At 39.0% G+C, this 16,431-nt stretch overlaps 1 long non-coding RNA gene across 3 annotated transcripts in view; it reads right to left on the bottom strand.

Annotated features, from left to right (window-relative positions):
* The window catches only part of LOC128930269 (uncharacterized), a 126,310-nt gene that overhangs the window by 55,060 nt on the left and 54,819 nt on the right, over positions 1-16,431 (bottom strand). The gene's annotated exons all lie outside the window — the stretch shown is intronic.

The raw sequence follows: 16,431 nt of genomic DNA, 5'->3' as shown, positions 1-16,431 counted from the left end.
TCTATGGAGCATGGTGAAATTAGCCAATCAGAATGTGCAGGGTCCATTATAGATGTGTACAGGGAACCAGAATGAGTGACAACTGAAAGTTCAAGACAGCAAGCTACTTCGAGCCCACTGAGAGACGCTGTGACTTTTTTTTTCTTGGCTAGGTGCGGTGGCTTATGCTGTAATCCCAGCACTTTGGGAGTCTGAGGCAGGCAGATCACGAGGTCAGGAGTTCGAGAGCAGCCTGGCCAACATTGTGAAATCCTGTCTCTATAAAAATACAAAAATTAGCTGGGCATGGTGGTGGGTGCCTGTGATCCCAGCTACTCAGAAGGCTGAGGCACAAGACTTGCTTGAACCTGGGAGGCAGAGGTGGCAGTAAGCCAACATTGCACCACTGCACTCCAGCCTGAGCAACAGAGCAAGACTCCATCTCAGGAAAAAAAAAAAAAAGAAAGAAAGACAGTAAGCTGCTCAAAGACATGAACTGCATCTTGTTCCCTGGCACAGTCCCACTGCTTAGCTCCTTGCTGGTCACGGTGGCTCTCAATATGTACATTTTGGATAAGTGAAGAATGGAAGTAGGGAGAAAAGGAAGGCAAGTGGAAAAGGCAGGAGAACAATAGAAAGGTGAGAGATTGGGGCAAGGAAGAAAGAAAAACAGAAGAAATTAACAAAAAAGCAAACATAAGAAGTAAAACCGTAGCAATACAGGGCCATTGAGTGTGTAAGTCGTGTGCTGCCGCCCCCAGTTGCCTCTGAGTGACTCTCAGTAATATTAGAGCCAGGACAAAAGAGGACAACAAATCAACAGAAAAAGTAAATACTCTGTATAATCTTTTCTAGAAGGCATAAGTAATATAAAGTACATTTTAGAAATATTTCTATCATAAGTGATTAGGTTTGGCATTTAGATGGGCCAATTAGAACCATCTAGAAAATTCATTTTCCTAGAAGAAGTCATTCCAAAACCACAGAGGAGTCATTATCATTGATTATAAACAAATTTTCATTCACACAAATTCTGCAATAGGACTGATAAGAATGGACCCTTCTAATGCTCTGTTTATGTAATCACATTACAGGTGGTCCCAGCGTTTCACTAACATTTGGAAAAAAATTAAACTTTCCGGCGAGTTGCATTTTTTGGTTATTTTTGTTGTTGTTGTTATATTTGTTTTGTTTTTATTTTACCAGAAATCATCTTTATCTCTCTGCGTGTCCTCTGGAATTTTAATCAGTCTTCCTTGCTGCTTGACCTTAGAATGATTATTTTTCAACCCTAAGCCAGAATCAAGAAGCTGGGCAGATATTGCCGCGATCATCAAATCCAGAGTTGGAGAAACCCAGGTTGTCCTTCTCTTGGTTGTTTGCTAAAACCTGGTCCCTTCGCTTTACCTCAGCTTCTTCATCTTTAAGATGAGGATGATAAGAGTTGTTCCCTCAACGTATTTCTGTGAGTAAGCAATGATAGAACACTCAAGTCCAGTTCATTCCACAGTACCTGGCACTCAAGAAATGGAAACTGTAATTATAGACCTTAGCACAGAATATGACTGTCAAAGTTTTACTGGGATTGTATTTTTTTAAAATGCTGACTCTTGGGCTTTTCTTAAGTTAGAAATAAAACACAGAATCCAAGTCTCCTATTAAGTTGCTAGTTTTTAAACTAGTCTTAAATTCTAGGTCATCTCTGCGGTGCTGATTAGCTATAACTCAAGATTTTATAGGTACTCATGAAGTTGGACAAGTAATATTTAAATTGTAATCTTTATTTTTGACTGGAAATAATTTGTTTGAGTTATTACACAGTTGCTCAGCCACTGAATCATACAACAGACTGAGTGTTCTTCTCTCCTTGGGTAGAGGATTCCAAATTCTAATTGAATTTATTATGGATTATTTTGGTCTAAAGTTTAGTGAGAGCATTGTTTTGACGATTCCAATTCTAGTTTGCCATTTCCTTCAGAAACATTTGATTCCTCTTATTCTTGTCCTTTAGATAGCAGATTCGATATACACACCAAGACCAAGTAAACAAACATAACTCCAAAATCCAATAAATCACTTTCATTCAGATCCATGTTTAGAAAATCCAGAATCCATGCCTTCTGGTCCAATGATTGATGACATACTCCTCCTGCCGCCCTTTACAAGAGCAAGTCAAACAGGAACTCAAGAAAGGAGGAGCTGTCAGGAAGCCCAAAGCTGGGGCATCCCTCCATCACAGAAAGGAAGCTCTCATCCCAAAACCCTGTATTTGTAGATTGGGCATTTAATTTTTAAAGGAATGGTCCTCATCAAATGTGTTGTACTCTTTCCCACAGCTTTCAGGTTTGTTCCTTCAATCCAGCTAGCTCTGTGGTTGCTTTTTAAAAGCCAGAAATGTTCATTAAATTCTACTTACTGATAGTCTTTTCTCTCTCATAGGACTTTCTTTCAGATGAATAACATGATCTCATGGAAATGCCAGTGGGGGAAGGTACATCAGTTACAGAGGCCTCAATTCTTTCCATGCAACTCCCACCTGTGTCCCCCAGTATGTCTTTACCTGGGTCCCACTTATTTCAGTGGTCCCACTCGTTCTGTCTTATTTTGGCTTCCAGTTTGGGCATAAGAGGCAAATAAGACATCTTCTAGGGAGTCCTACCCACCATTGGGTTTCCATGAGCTTCTCTTTTCTATCCTTTCAAGAGTTATTCTGTAGGAAGCTCATAGGTCTCCAAATCATACATTTCCCTACCCTAAAGTTTTACCAAGATTTATAACACAAGGCAGATCTACCAATGAGAGAAATAAACTAACTGCTTTTTTTCTGTGAAGAAAAAGCTATAGTGTCAAATTTGTTCTCAAGCTTGTCTTTGAAACAACACCTGCTCCCTTTGCTGACAAAAAGTAAATAGCAGGGGCTTCCAATTTTCAAGTTATCGACCTTACAGGAATCCTTATTCTTGTTTATCTCATGCTTTCTATCCAAAAACCATCCTTCAAATCCCTCTTCCCTAAAATATTTGCCAGAACCATCTAGTTTGTGCACGTCTGTAACTTCTTAGAGCATTTAACATCGATTTTATCCATTTTGGAAATTGATAACATATTGTTTTGTACTTATTCCTAATTGCCTTTCTCATGAGAGTGGTCTTAATCTTGTGTAGAAGCCTCAGGAACTGAGACTATGTCTTAAACTCCTCCTGTTCTTCATATAATAACTCTTACTTCCTAAACAATCTAAATATATATTAGATGGCCAAAGAATACTTGTTAAATCAGACTTCTATAATGAATGCTTTAACAAAGTCTGCATACTTTCATAGATGCATTAAAGGTAAAGGAATGAGAAACTAAAACTAGGTTGGGCAAGGTGGCTTATGCCTGGAATCCTAGCAACTTGGGAGGGCGAGGTGGGCAGATCACTTGAGGCCAGGAGTTTGAGACCAGCCTGGCCAACATAGTGAAACCCTGTCTCTACTAAAAATCCAAAAATTAGCCAAGCGTGGTGGCAGGCATCTATAATCCCAGCTACTCAGGAGGCTGAGATTGGAAAATAGCTTGAACCGGGAGGTGGAGGTTGCAGTGAACAGGGACCACACCACTGCACTCTACCCTGGATGACAAAGTTAGACTCAAAAAGAAAAAAAAAAAAGCAAAACTAGATATTTTTCAGCAATTAATGTATGAAATAAGCACGTGAATTTCTTATTTAAAGACTTATTGAATTATTAGGATTGAAAACACCCTGTCTGGTACAAATTTCCATACAAGTTTGAATTCTTACTAACCTTTCTTAATAAGTTATTGAAAGAAGGCTTTTCTAGGATGTTAGGTATAGTCATCACAAAAATTTCAAATAAATCAAAAAAAAAAGAGAAAAAGAAAACAGAAACAAACTACTCTTCATGAGCAATCGTATTATATGTTACACATACACATTTAGAACATACACACTGACTCAGAACCTCATTTTCTGTCAGTTGTTCCAAGTTATATGCCAAGTAATTGGTCAGAGGGATGAAAAGTGCTGGGAGACGGTGAATGTTTAATCATCTCACACCTGCCTTTCTGTAAAACTGCAGTCTATTCCTGTTCTGTAACCTCTAAAGCTCTCCACCAGCAATTTACTGATGCAGCCAGTTAGACAAAGGGGGTGAGATTGCGGAAGCCCTTTCAGAGGGATCAGTCATTCTTTGGCCTACAGCACGATGAGCCAGACCTCTGAGCTTCTCAGTGAGAACAGTCTTCCAGGTTGCAGCTTAGTGGAATTCCTTTCACATTCTGAAATTACTAGTTCCAGGGTACTTTGTCATTCAGAAACATGTGGCCAGACTATCATGCAATCGTGCCTCTTTTCCCCAATTCTCGTCTCTGTCTGGTTACTTCTAAAGGACGGGTTTCATCCCATTGAGATTTCCACTGGCAAGACTCCCATTGTTAAAATAGATCCTTTGACAATATCTAGGGTTCAAAAGCAGCACGGTAGTTAGTGTGACAGATGAAAATTGCATCTATTTAAATTGAGAGAGATTTAGAGAGGGTTGCAAATGATCATTAGTAAATATGCAGGATTAATAACTACTCAATAATCATGTTTCTTTGCATTTTCATTTTTAATAATTTCTTGATCCTCCCAGTCTTCTTGCTTCCTTTGCCATGTTTCTTAAAATGTTACCTATAAAATGCTTAAGTCCCAAATAATTTCTAGCAGGTAAGAAACAGGAAGCATCAGTTTATTATATCAAGACCCTTAATTAATTATTATTATTATTTTTTAATCTGAACACTGAGGTTCCAAGGTGATAGAGAATGCTCCTGGCCAACAGAGGATCTCATCTGAAGCTGACAGAGAAACGATGCATGGATAGGCAGCTCCTTTCTGCTGTAAGAATTAGTGAGCAATGGAAAGAGGTTCATGTGCAGTTTCACTGGCTTAAGGTAATTGTCCGATACAACAGGTTTTTTAAGGCAAAAATGCCAGCTCAGTATTCATTCTTATTGCTGTGTTTCATAACAACTATCTACTACCTTTTACTGATTCCAGTCTAATAAAAGACATAATAATTTTTTTAATAAAAAGAAAAGAACAAAAATCTTGACATTTTGATCAAGATTCTGGTTGAATCACGTAAGAAAAATGGCCATGGATAATTTTTAAGTAAACATATTTTACAAGGTTTTGTTTGCTTTTAAATCAAGTTTGTAAAGAACGCAATAGCAATGCGTGATTACAGACCTGCTAGTTTTCTCTCTGTCAGTCACTAGAAGACAAAAATTGAAGCTCATGAAATTTTGCATTGTATCGCATTTGCTAATTTAAATTAATGAGAAATATCTATGTAATATTTATGCTAGAGGTTGCTTAAGCTTTCAAGACACCTTTAAAATGTGATAATGTGGAAATTGGTTTATTAATGTGCTCATTTGACAGCCTCAGTTTTTTTAAAAGAAATTTAAGTAATTAGATTTGCTCTTATATTAAGATATATTAATACTTTCAGGGAAGGCTCTGTGGGGTGCCTTATTTAAGCACACTCCCTAAAAATGCAACCAACTTAGAATGACATTACAGGTTAGTACAAATTAAGTGGTATTATCAAACCACATTCTCTATAATCTTCTTACATTGTGTAAAAAATCCACATCCCTTCAAAACTCATATGACTAAAGCAAAACATAAAAAAATACACATTATAAAAAGATCAGCAGAAAGGAATTTACACTGGTAAATTATCTTTTCGGTGGTTTTTTTTTTTTTGTTTGCTTGTGAAAAAATGAAAACTCAGTATCGGTTGCAGTTAAGCTCACTTCAGGATTATATGCCCCAGAAGAATTTTGAAGATTAACATTAAAAAAAAAAAAAGATCTTTTACAGTCCTTTCAAAATTGCCTGGGAAAAGAAAATAAATGCAGGTGATGTGCTGATCCAATTTCCCCACTCCATTGAGAACTTTTGAAAATTATACTATTTGAAAATAGTTTTCCATAAAAAGAATTTCGAACAAATTTGAGCATTCAATCACATATGAAAACAAGATGCCACGTGGTACTAGACTGGAATTCCTCTTCATCGGGGTTTGCCTGAAGTACTTTGGGGAAAAAACAAGAGAGAGAAACTACATTTGGTTTAGAAATGCCAGCACTAGCGGGTACTTCTCACTCCATGTGGGTGATCCTTTCACCCTCACACTGCACCCCCAGCAGGCTATCAAAACCATGAGAAGGAGTAGCTTTGAAGATAGAAAGCCTGTATTCCAAGATTAGCTTATGACTGACAAGCTGGTCTTCTTGGACAGGATAATTAAGCTTCAATTTTTCCACCTATAAAGTGGAGATGATGATCATGGTGGTTACCCCCACAGAGTAATTATACATTCAGATAATTCATGGAAAACATTTAGCAGAATGTCTGGCGCACGGGAAGAACTCAATAAATGTTATTAACTATTACAGAGGGAACACTGCAAACAAATTGAATCATGTTACAGGCTGAGGAGAGAAGCCAGAGATAGCAAAAATGATTGGCAATGTATCTTGGGAAGCACAGGGACACTTGCCTTCAGAGAGTTTTCAGCTGAAAAGTTATAGGGAACTATTTCAGACAAGGCAGGGGGAAAGGGACCTGAACAAAACAGCGAGGGTGTTGAGAGAAGATCTGGTCTGCAGAAAATAGAAATAAGAGTAGAGGCTAAGAGACAGCATAGAAGAGTAGAGATTCTTTGGAACTAGAAAGTTTGAGGCTCATTTACCATTTCTGTCCATTATTAGTTGCATGTCCCTGGTCATTTGATCTGTTGTCTCTATGCCTAGTTCTTCATTCACACAACTTGTTATTAAAGGCTACTTTGAAGGTTTGCCCTGATGTCCTCATGAAAAGGCACATAGTGTGTCTCAATGTAGCACCTGAAAGTGCTCTACAGAGAGTAGCTCTTACTGTGCAGTGTGATACTCAGGGACAAGAGTATCCACATGGTGGGACAGGATGGAAAGAATGGTTTGGAGAATGCATTGACAAAATAATGTCTGTGAACACGTGACACAGCACCATCGCCAAATTAGGAAGTATGAGAGTTGAAAATCGGTTAAAACTTTGTGAGAATGGCCAGGTGTGGTGGCTCATAACTGTAATCCCAGCACTTTAGAAGGCTGAGGCAGAAAGGTTGCTTGAGCCAAGGAGTTTGAGACTGCAGTTAACTATAATCATGCCACTGTACTCTAGCCTGTGGGACAGAGTGGGACACAGAAAAATCAAACTTTCTGAGAAAACACGTGAAATTCCCTGATGAAGAGGAAAAATAATTTGAATGCTACACTGAATGTCACATATGTCTCATAAATAATAGATTAATGGAACATAACAGCTAGTAGAGATTGCCAAAGAGTGGCTGGCTGTTCAGCACACTCAATGCCTTCAGATGCCTTAGTAAAGATGGGAGATCCTCCATCAGCCGGGGCCCCTGAATGACTACATGGATCATGGAGCAGCTTCCCTAGTTCCTACTACCACACCTGTACAGCAGGATATCATATGAGTGAAAAATAAACTTACATTATATTAAGTTACTAGAATGGTGAGATTATAATAATTGGATAGGTTTCTAAGTAGCACCCAAACTTTTTCTCTAAGGCTTTTATTTCTAATTTTTGGTAGAATTTAATATATGATCCAGTTTCTTTCCCATATAAGTATTTTAAATTTTGACTCCATCTTTTTTCTTAAAATATAAATAGGGCAAATTGTTCTCGGCATTTGTTGATTATATTTATGGAAGTAGCTTCATCCTCAAGGAAATTATAAGTAAATCAATAACAAAGCAACTGTATGGGGGCTGTGATTTTAGGATATTAAAATGTCATTCTGAGTGAGAAATGAGATAATATGATAAATCTGTATTTATTCAAACATTGCTGTCCCAACTAAAAATTCAACATAGGGGGTACTAAAGAATAACAAGCAAGGCATGAATCACTGTTCTGTTTTACTCAATATTATCAAATACGTTTCTAGTGTGCTATTTCAAAACAAACAAAAAAACCTTTTTTCCCTCAACATAAAAGAAATGTATCTTTTAAAAATACTCAGATAATACACAAAGTTATTTTAAGTCAAAATTATCTATAATCTCACTACCTAGAGACAACTCCACTGTTAATAGGAGATACTTATGTTCCTCAAACCTCATTGACCCCAGGCAATCTCAATCAGTTTACTCTGCCAAGGTGATAACAGGAAAATACCATAAGCTTGTTTGTTTGTTTTTTGTTGTTTCTTTGTTTGATTTTCTCAGAGTGTGAGTTATGTGTATTTCCTTTGGCTTATTATATATATCTTTCTTTTGTACACTTTTTTCTTTTTAAATGTTTATCTCATATTGGTTTCTAAAATTTCTAAATAATATATGCTTGTGAATCCTTTAATGTACATTTATTTTATTATTTTTTAGACACAGGGTTTCCCTCTCTGCCTCCCAGGCTGGAGCACAGTGGCAATTTTATAGCTCACTGCAAGCCTCAACCTCCCAGCCTCAAGCAATCAGCCTCCTAAGTAGCTGAGACTACAGGCATGAGCCACCACACCCAGCTAATTTTTAATTTTTTTTGTAGAGATAGTGCCTCCCTGTGTTGCCCTCGCTGGTCTCTTTCTTCTCAAGCAATCCTCCTGCCTCGGCCTCCCAAAGTGCTGAGATTACAGGCATGAGTATTATTACAGGTATTATACAGCATACCCAGTTGAAATAAATTCAGACAATCTTTTTGATAGAGCAATTTTTACCTTGGGAAAATATTAATGAAATGCGCATAAGTATTAGAAATATCATGCATGTAGGTGTTCTCCCACAGCAGGTACTTGGGCACAGGTAACACTTTCAATTTTTTTTTTTTTTTTGAGGCAGCGTGTCACTGTTGCCTGAGCTGGAGTGCAGCAGAGCTTGATCTTGGCTCATTGCAACCTCTGTCTCCTGGGTTTGAGCAATCCTCCTGCCTCAGCCTCCTGAAATGCTGGGATTACAGGTGCCTGCCCGCACCGCCACCCAGCTAATTTTTGTACTTTTAGTAGAGACAGCATTTTGCCATGTTGGCCAGGTGGATCTTGAACTCCTGACCTCAAGTGATCCACCTGCCTCAGTCTCCCAATGTGCTGGAATTACAGACATGAGCCACCAACCCTGGCCTAAGACTTAAGAGAGAAAATCTCACTAAAATGTCGACATGGTGGATGTGTTAATTAATTTGATTGTCATAATCATTAAACAAGTATATGTATGTAATCATTCTGTATACCTTGATTTAAATGTCTTTAAATTTTTAAAAATTGTTCACAGTTGTCAAGCAAAGGACTACAGGTTCAAGCTTTTGCTAATTGACCCATGCTGTGCATATGAGATGCATTTTTTTATTCTTAATACTTTTAAATGATGTTTAAAATTTTTGTAATCAATCTGGTGATAAAATCTTTCGGTCTATCTCACTTGAAGACTTTGTGGTCTGAAACACAAGATAGGATAAAAATCGGAGTAATAATCACTTTTTTACCTTTATCTATACTTCATAAGTTTCAAATGACTTTGTCCTATTATTAAAGTTGATTTAATATTGGTTTTATCATAAGAGTAGTACATACATATTGTTACTTTTTTATAGATGGGAAAGATGAAATTTGAGACGTTGCATGACTTTTCTGGAATCATGGTGAATAACAACAATTAATGATATTTAGGATTAATTATGTCCTTATTACTGCAATAAATCTGGTCCATCATGCTTTATATCATTGAGTCATAACGACCACATTATACAGATGAGAAAAGTGAGAAAGCTCAGAGGTGAAATGACTTTTCCAAGGTCACACTGCAAGGGTGGAGCCATGACTTCAACCCTGGCAGATTCTAGAATCTGCTCATTTAAGCAGCACTGATAAGCCCCACTGGAAGAGGGGCAAATCAGTACTAACTATAGAACCAGAACCAAGGCTTAGGAGTCAATACCAAATATAAACTTAGAACTTTGTTCTTTGCCTGGTCTTATCACAGGGGCATCTTAAAAGAGCCTCTCCAAGTGGCAGGGTGGGGCTTCTAAGAGTAGGGAGTGGAGGAAAGAATGGCATGGTTCACTGGTCAGCCTTCTTTCAATTATAAGCAATTTTAACTTTCCCTCAAATCTGTAATTATAGGATTATTGTAAACTCAATATATAGTTTGCTGATTTTGAAGCATGCATGTACACAGTTCTGACAATTACTGACCAAAAATGTAAAAGGTATGTCTTAAAAATGTTTAACAATGGACTTCTTAATTTTTGTGCAAGGAGGTCTTCAAACATGATTCTGAGCATAGAAGATTTCAGGAAAAGAGACTGCATATAAGTGTGTGGATAAAAGCTGTCTTCCTTCTTAAACTCTGTTGCCTAAAACATCCATTTGTGTTGCAAAAATAAATGCAGACATGACAGAGAAGCATTGGCAGAGAACTCTCCCATATTTAATGAATCCTGAAAACACTGTCCCCACTCCAAACTAGTGATTGAATTCTTGTCTTCCCACTCCCAACTTTAGGTGCTGGAGGTTGTGTTTTTTTCTTTTTCTTTTCTTTATTCCGACTGGAAGAAAAACACATTGCCTGATTGCTTTTCATTGAGACTCTCCTCTGACTGAGATATATTCCGGATAATATAGGCTAGTCTTTCCCAGAGGCAGTAGAATGCCCTAGATAGCCACTCATACTCCCTTAATTGTATTTGAAATTTGAGCTGGAAGGAAACTTAGATGGAATTGAAATCTAACACCCCTTTGCTTGCTTTTTATTCAAACAGATAAGGAAACTATGGTCCACAGAGATTTAAAAACTTGCCCAAAACACACATTTCGTTGAAGTTAATCTGAGATTCCAACTGATATGGTTTGGCTCTGTGTCCCCACCCAAATCTCTTCTCAAATTGTAATCCTCATAATCCTCATGTGTTGAGGGAGAGACATGGGGGCAGTTTTCTTTAAGCTGTTCTTGTGATAGTGAATGAGTTCCATGAGCTCTGATGTTTTTATAAGTGGGTATGCCTTAAAAATAAGACGCCTTATTTGACACTTCCTCTTCATACAATGTCTCTCTCCTGCTACCATATTAGAAGTGCCTGCTTCCCCTTCCATCATGATTGTACGTTTCCTGAGTCCTCCCTAGCCATGTAGAACTGTGAGTCAATTAAACCTCTTTCCTTTATAAATTACCCAATCTCAGGGAAGTTCTTTACAGCAGTGTGAAAATTGACTGATATACCAAATCAGCTCTTAACTTGCATTTCTGTTCTTCCACAATAGCCCTCAAACTGCCCAGCACCCAGGGAGAGTCTCCATAACACTAACATCTGGAATAGAAATGATGAAGGTGGGTGAAATGTCAAGTCTTCTGAGTTTAGCTAGACAGAGAGGCAGCACCTAGCTACTTGATGTTGTCTTATACATCCCCACATTGGTCTGCAGCTGCAGGTGTGAAGATTGTATTAATTTATCAGTTCAAGAACAAATAATTCTTGGCTGGTGTAAAAAAGAGGCTCCTGGTAACCCAAGCATATCTTCACATCTTTGAGAAAACAACAAAACCACCTCTGGCGAGGCACCATCCATAATGCACCCCAGTGCATCTGAGGTTTTATGCCCAAAAGGAATGTAAACTAGGGCTGAGGTTGGTGGCAACTTCTGGGCATCTTACCCAACAGAAAAATCAGGAGCAATTGAAAACAGGGTGAGGAAGGGTGCGTGCTTTTGTTTGTTCTTTTTTTTCCTCTTTTCAAAGGGTCAAAAGCTAACGATCTGACACTTGTTAAAGTGTCAGCCCAAAGCGGGAAGGCTCCTTGGACGACATGATAGCTCACCCAGAAGCTCAGCATGTATCAGAAACCGAGATTCAACACCACGCTTTCTTTCTCTTCCTTCCAACAGCCTCTGTTGCTCATGGCAGATTTAATGGTGTGATTTACAGCACTGAGAGACCTTTGTCAGGGCCAGTAAAATGACAAACAATAAATATATGGAGCAGTATGTTAACAGCCTCCACACAATACCTTGTCAGTTACAGCTTGATAGCGATACATTTTAATTTTGTCTTTCATAAAAATCTTGGCATGTATGCCTCATTTGAACACAGGCTTCCAAGTCAAGTGTGTCATCCAAGCATGCAGTTTATCACCCTCTATATTTTCTGTCCTTTTCATTTAATGTCATTCCTATGGCAACAGACATCGCCCTGGAAATCATTTTGAAAACAGCTTATTTGTTGAAAGGGATTGGGTGAAGCTAAAATATGTGTTTGGCTGGGAAGAATGTCAGAGAGTGAATATGGCTTAGTTACATTAATCATATTCTTTGAGGACTTTGTGTAATCAGATACTTGAAGAAGGCGTATTGTGGGGTGGAATTTGACATCCCAACCCCGCCCCCAGCTTTTTATGGTTTTGCATTTCATAAGGATAAAAATAAGAGAGGCAAACCTGCAGTTCACTCCATGGAGAAAGATCTACACTTGTTTCTAAGGTGGGACAGTATGTCCATTTGGCGAATAGGGTAGATTGGTGGATTGTAGCCCTAAAAATACTGAACTGCCATTAGTATGAAGCTCATTATGTGAATCCAAATTTATTCATTCAACATATGTTCAACACGTCTTTAATGAGCATCTAGTATGAAATGAATATTGCCTGAGAAAACAGTGGCGAAGAAAAAGCACACAAACCTCTTCTCCCGTGGAACTGTAGCTCTGGTAAAGAGAATGGATTTTATTATTTATATATTTACTATTATGATGATGATTACTAGAGACAAAGTCTTACTTTGTCACCCGAGTTGGAATGCCACAGGGCAAGCACAGCTCACTGCAACCTCAAACTCCTGAGCTCAGGGTAAGTCTCCTGCCTAAGCCTCCTGAGTGGCTGGAACTACAGGTGCATGCCAATACCTGGTTAAGGAGGATGGTTTTTTTCTTCTCTTTCTTTTTTTTTCAATTTATTTTACTTTTGGTGCATACTATATCTGGCATTTCTCCCCATGTTATCCCTCCTCACCCTTCTCTCCCTCCCCATCTCCCATTGTCTCTCCCCTACCACCCCCCATAACTGTCTCCTGTGTGTGATGCTCCTCTCCCTGAGCCCATGTGTTCTCGTTGTTCAACACCCACCCTTGAGTCAGAACATACAGTGCTTGTCTTTCTGTTCTTGGGTCAGTTTGCCTAGAATGATGGTTTCCAGATTCATCCAAGTCCCTAAAAAAGACACAAACTCATCGTTTTTTATGACTGCGTAGTATTCCATGGTGTATATTTACCACATTTTCTTTGTCCAGTCTATCATTGATGGCATTTGGGTTGCTTCCAGGTTTTTGCTATCGTACACAGGGCTGCAATAAACATACGTGTGCATGTGTCTTTATAGTAGAACGATTTATAGCTCTTTGGGTATATACCCAACAGTGGGATTGCTGGGTCAAATGGAATTTCTATTTCTAGATCCTTGAGAAATCACCACACTGTCTACCACAATGGTTGAACTAGTTTACACTCCCACCAACAGCGTAAAAGTGTTCCTATTTCTCCGCATCCTCTCCAGCATCTATTGTCTCCAGATTTTTTAATGATCGCCATACTAATTGGTGTGAGATGATATCTCAGTGTGGATTTGATTTGCATAAGGAGGACAGATTTTAAATAAGCAAACTAATATGTTGTTGAAGCTGGGTTCTTCAGTAACAGGGTCTGAGATGGGGGTTCTTGATTCTTGAAGACCCTATAAACAAGTTGTATGCGAGACTTGTAAGTTAGTGTAGAGAGCAGAACCAGACAGAGGAAGAAACCAAACAAAGCCGAGTCTAGCCTCTGTCTGATCTTAGCAGGAGCTCTGGAGTGCAAATGGCGCCACTGAGCTGACCCACATCAGAACATTGCACTAGTGAGTCATTGGTTGCACGCTGCCTTGTGGAGGAGGTGTGTGCCATCACAGCCTTCTAGGCATTTGTCGGTGAGATGGCTCTCATTAACCAAGAGTAATATTTGGAGGAAAGGTGCAGACATGGGCCATTGGCCATCGAAATCCATGTCAGCTGGGAAGTGGACATACCAACAAGGGAAGGGAGTCAGGGCACATAGTTCCTACTACTTGCACACATACATGCAGTATTTTAAGTAAGAAGTAAGGCTGCGAATAAAATAAAAGGCACTGGTCAATAGTAGGTAGACATGTCATTAAATGCTTTTCTTTCTTGCTTTTTTTTTTTTTTTTGAGACGGAGTTTCGCTCTTGTTACCCAGGCTGGAGAGCAATGGCGCGATCTCGGCTCACCACAACCTCCTTCTCCCGGGTTCAGGCAATTCTCCTGCCTCAGCCTCCTGAGTAGCTGGGATTACAGGCATGCGCCACCATGCCCAGCTAATTTTTTGTATTTTTAGTAGAGACGGGGTTTCACCATGTTGACCAGGATGGTCTCGATCTGTTGACCCGCCTTGGCCTCCCAAAGTGCTGGGATTACAGGCTTGAGCCACCGCCCCCGGCCCATTAAATGCTTTTCTAAAGAGATAACATCAGAATGGAAGCCAGCCATATGAAGATCTGAGGGAATTGTTAAAGAAGAGAAAACAATAGGCCAAATAATCCATGAGTGGGTTCTTTCAAAGGGTGGCAAGTTCAGGATATTTGAGAAATAGAAAGTGGGCTCAGGTGGCTAAAGTGCCATGAGCAATGGATGGGGCAATAGAGGAGAAAGTCAAAGAAACAAGCTAGGATCAGGTTATAGAGTATAGAAAGCCATGAGAAGGGCATCATATTTTATTGTAAGGTCAATAGAGAGCTCACTATACTCTTAAGCCAGCCAGCATGACATCGTGAAATCCAAAAATTAAACCACCTGCCTACATTCATCTCCTCCCACTCTGCTAAGTACCCTGAGAAGCAAAAGTAGTGAGTATGTATCACAGGCGCAAGATGCTACCTATTTCAGTGAGGAAATAGGTCTTGCTAGATGGAGACTCACAAAGGAGGCAGTACTTACATGAATATGAGTATCAGCTACACATCTGACTGTCCATGGCTTGAGACAATTGGTTCACACAGCAGACCACTAAAGCTTTCTTAACCCATACTATGAATGACTGAATGACCTGCAATTTTGTTGAAAATCTGAAGCCTTTTCATCATACATTATTCCTTTATTTTGTATTTCAGGAAAACATTTTCACCAAATTAGAGCCTGTTGCAGTCTTTCATAAAGGCTGCATTCTGCATGACAGCCTTACAGAACCTCACTACCCAAACTGTTGTCTGCAGACCTTGAGCATGGGCATGACCATGACATGGGAGCTTAGGAAAGCATAACAGGCTCCGCCCCAGACCTATCGAACCGGAATCTTCATTTTAACAAGGAGGTCCCCCCAGGTGATTTGTATGCCCATTAAAGTTTGATAAGCTCTGATGCAGAACATTGTTTCTACAGGAAAATGTGTCCTGAGGTACAATAACTTACCGATTAACAACACAAACACTTGGGACATACAACCAGGGTGTAAACTGGCCTCTACCAAAATTTTTAAAAGTTAAAAATTACAATATAATTTAAAAAGAACTACACTTGTAAGTTCTTTTCACAGCGCTGTAAAATGCGTGGACACCAGGAATGTGCTTGAGAGTACAAGATAATTCAAGAGAGACCCTCAATATAAAGAGATTTAAAAGGCCAAATGAGGTGGCCCATGCCTGTAATCCCAGCACTTTGGAAGTCCAAGGTGGTTGGATAACATGAGGCCATGAGTTCAAAACCAGCCTGACCAACATGCCAAAACCTTGTCTCTACTAAAAAAAAAAATACAAAATGAGCCAGTCATGGTGGTGCACACCTGTAATCTCAGCTACTTAAGAGACTGAGGCAGGAGAATTGCTTGAACCTGGGAGGAGGAGGTTCCAGTAAGCCGAGATCTCAAAAATAAATAAATAAAGATACTTGAAGAAGAAAAGAGTAAGCAATGTAGCATTGATGGATGGCTTCAAAGAAAAGGAGAAATCAGAATCAGTCAAAGTGTGTCTTGAAATATTATTTCTGGAAAGGACATGAACAGTCACTTTTCAAAAGAAGACATATGCAGCCGAGTGTCTGTGAAAAAAGCTCAATATCACTGACCATTAGAGAAATGCAAATCAAAACTACAATGAGATACCATCTCACACCAGGCAGAATGGCTTATTAAAAAGTCAAAAAAAAAAACATAAAAAAACAGATGCTGACACGGTTGCCAAGCAAAAAGAATGCTTTTACACTATTGGCGAGAGTGTAAATTACTTCAACCATTGTGGAAAGCAGTGTGGTGACTCCTTAAAGAGCTCAAAACATAAATACCGTTTGACCCAGCAATCCCATTATTGGGTATATATCCAAAGAAATATAAATCATTCTACCCTAAACACACATGCACGCATATGTTCATTGCAG

The sequence above is a fragment of the Callithrix jacchus genome, chromosome 20, assembly GCF_049354715.1.
Source record: "Callithrix jacchus isolate 240 chromosome 20, calJac240_pri, whole genome shotgun sequence".
Classification (NCBI taxonomy): domain Eukaryota; kingdom Metazoa; phylum Chordata; class Mammalia; order Primates; family Cebidae; genus Callithrix; species Callithrix jacchus.
This window is presented reverse-complemented; position numbering and strand designations above follow the sequence as displayed.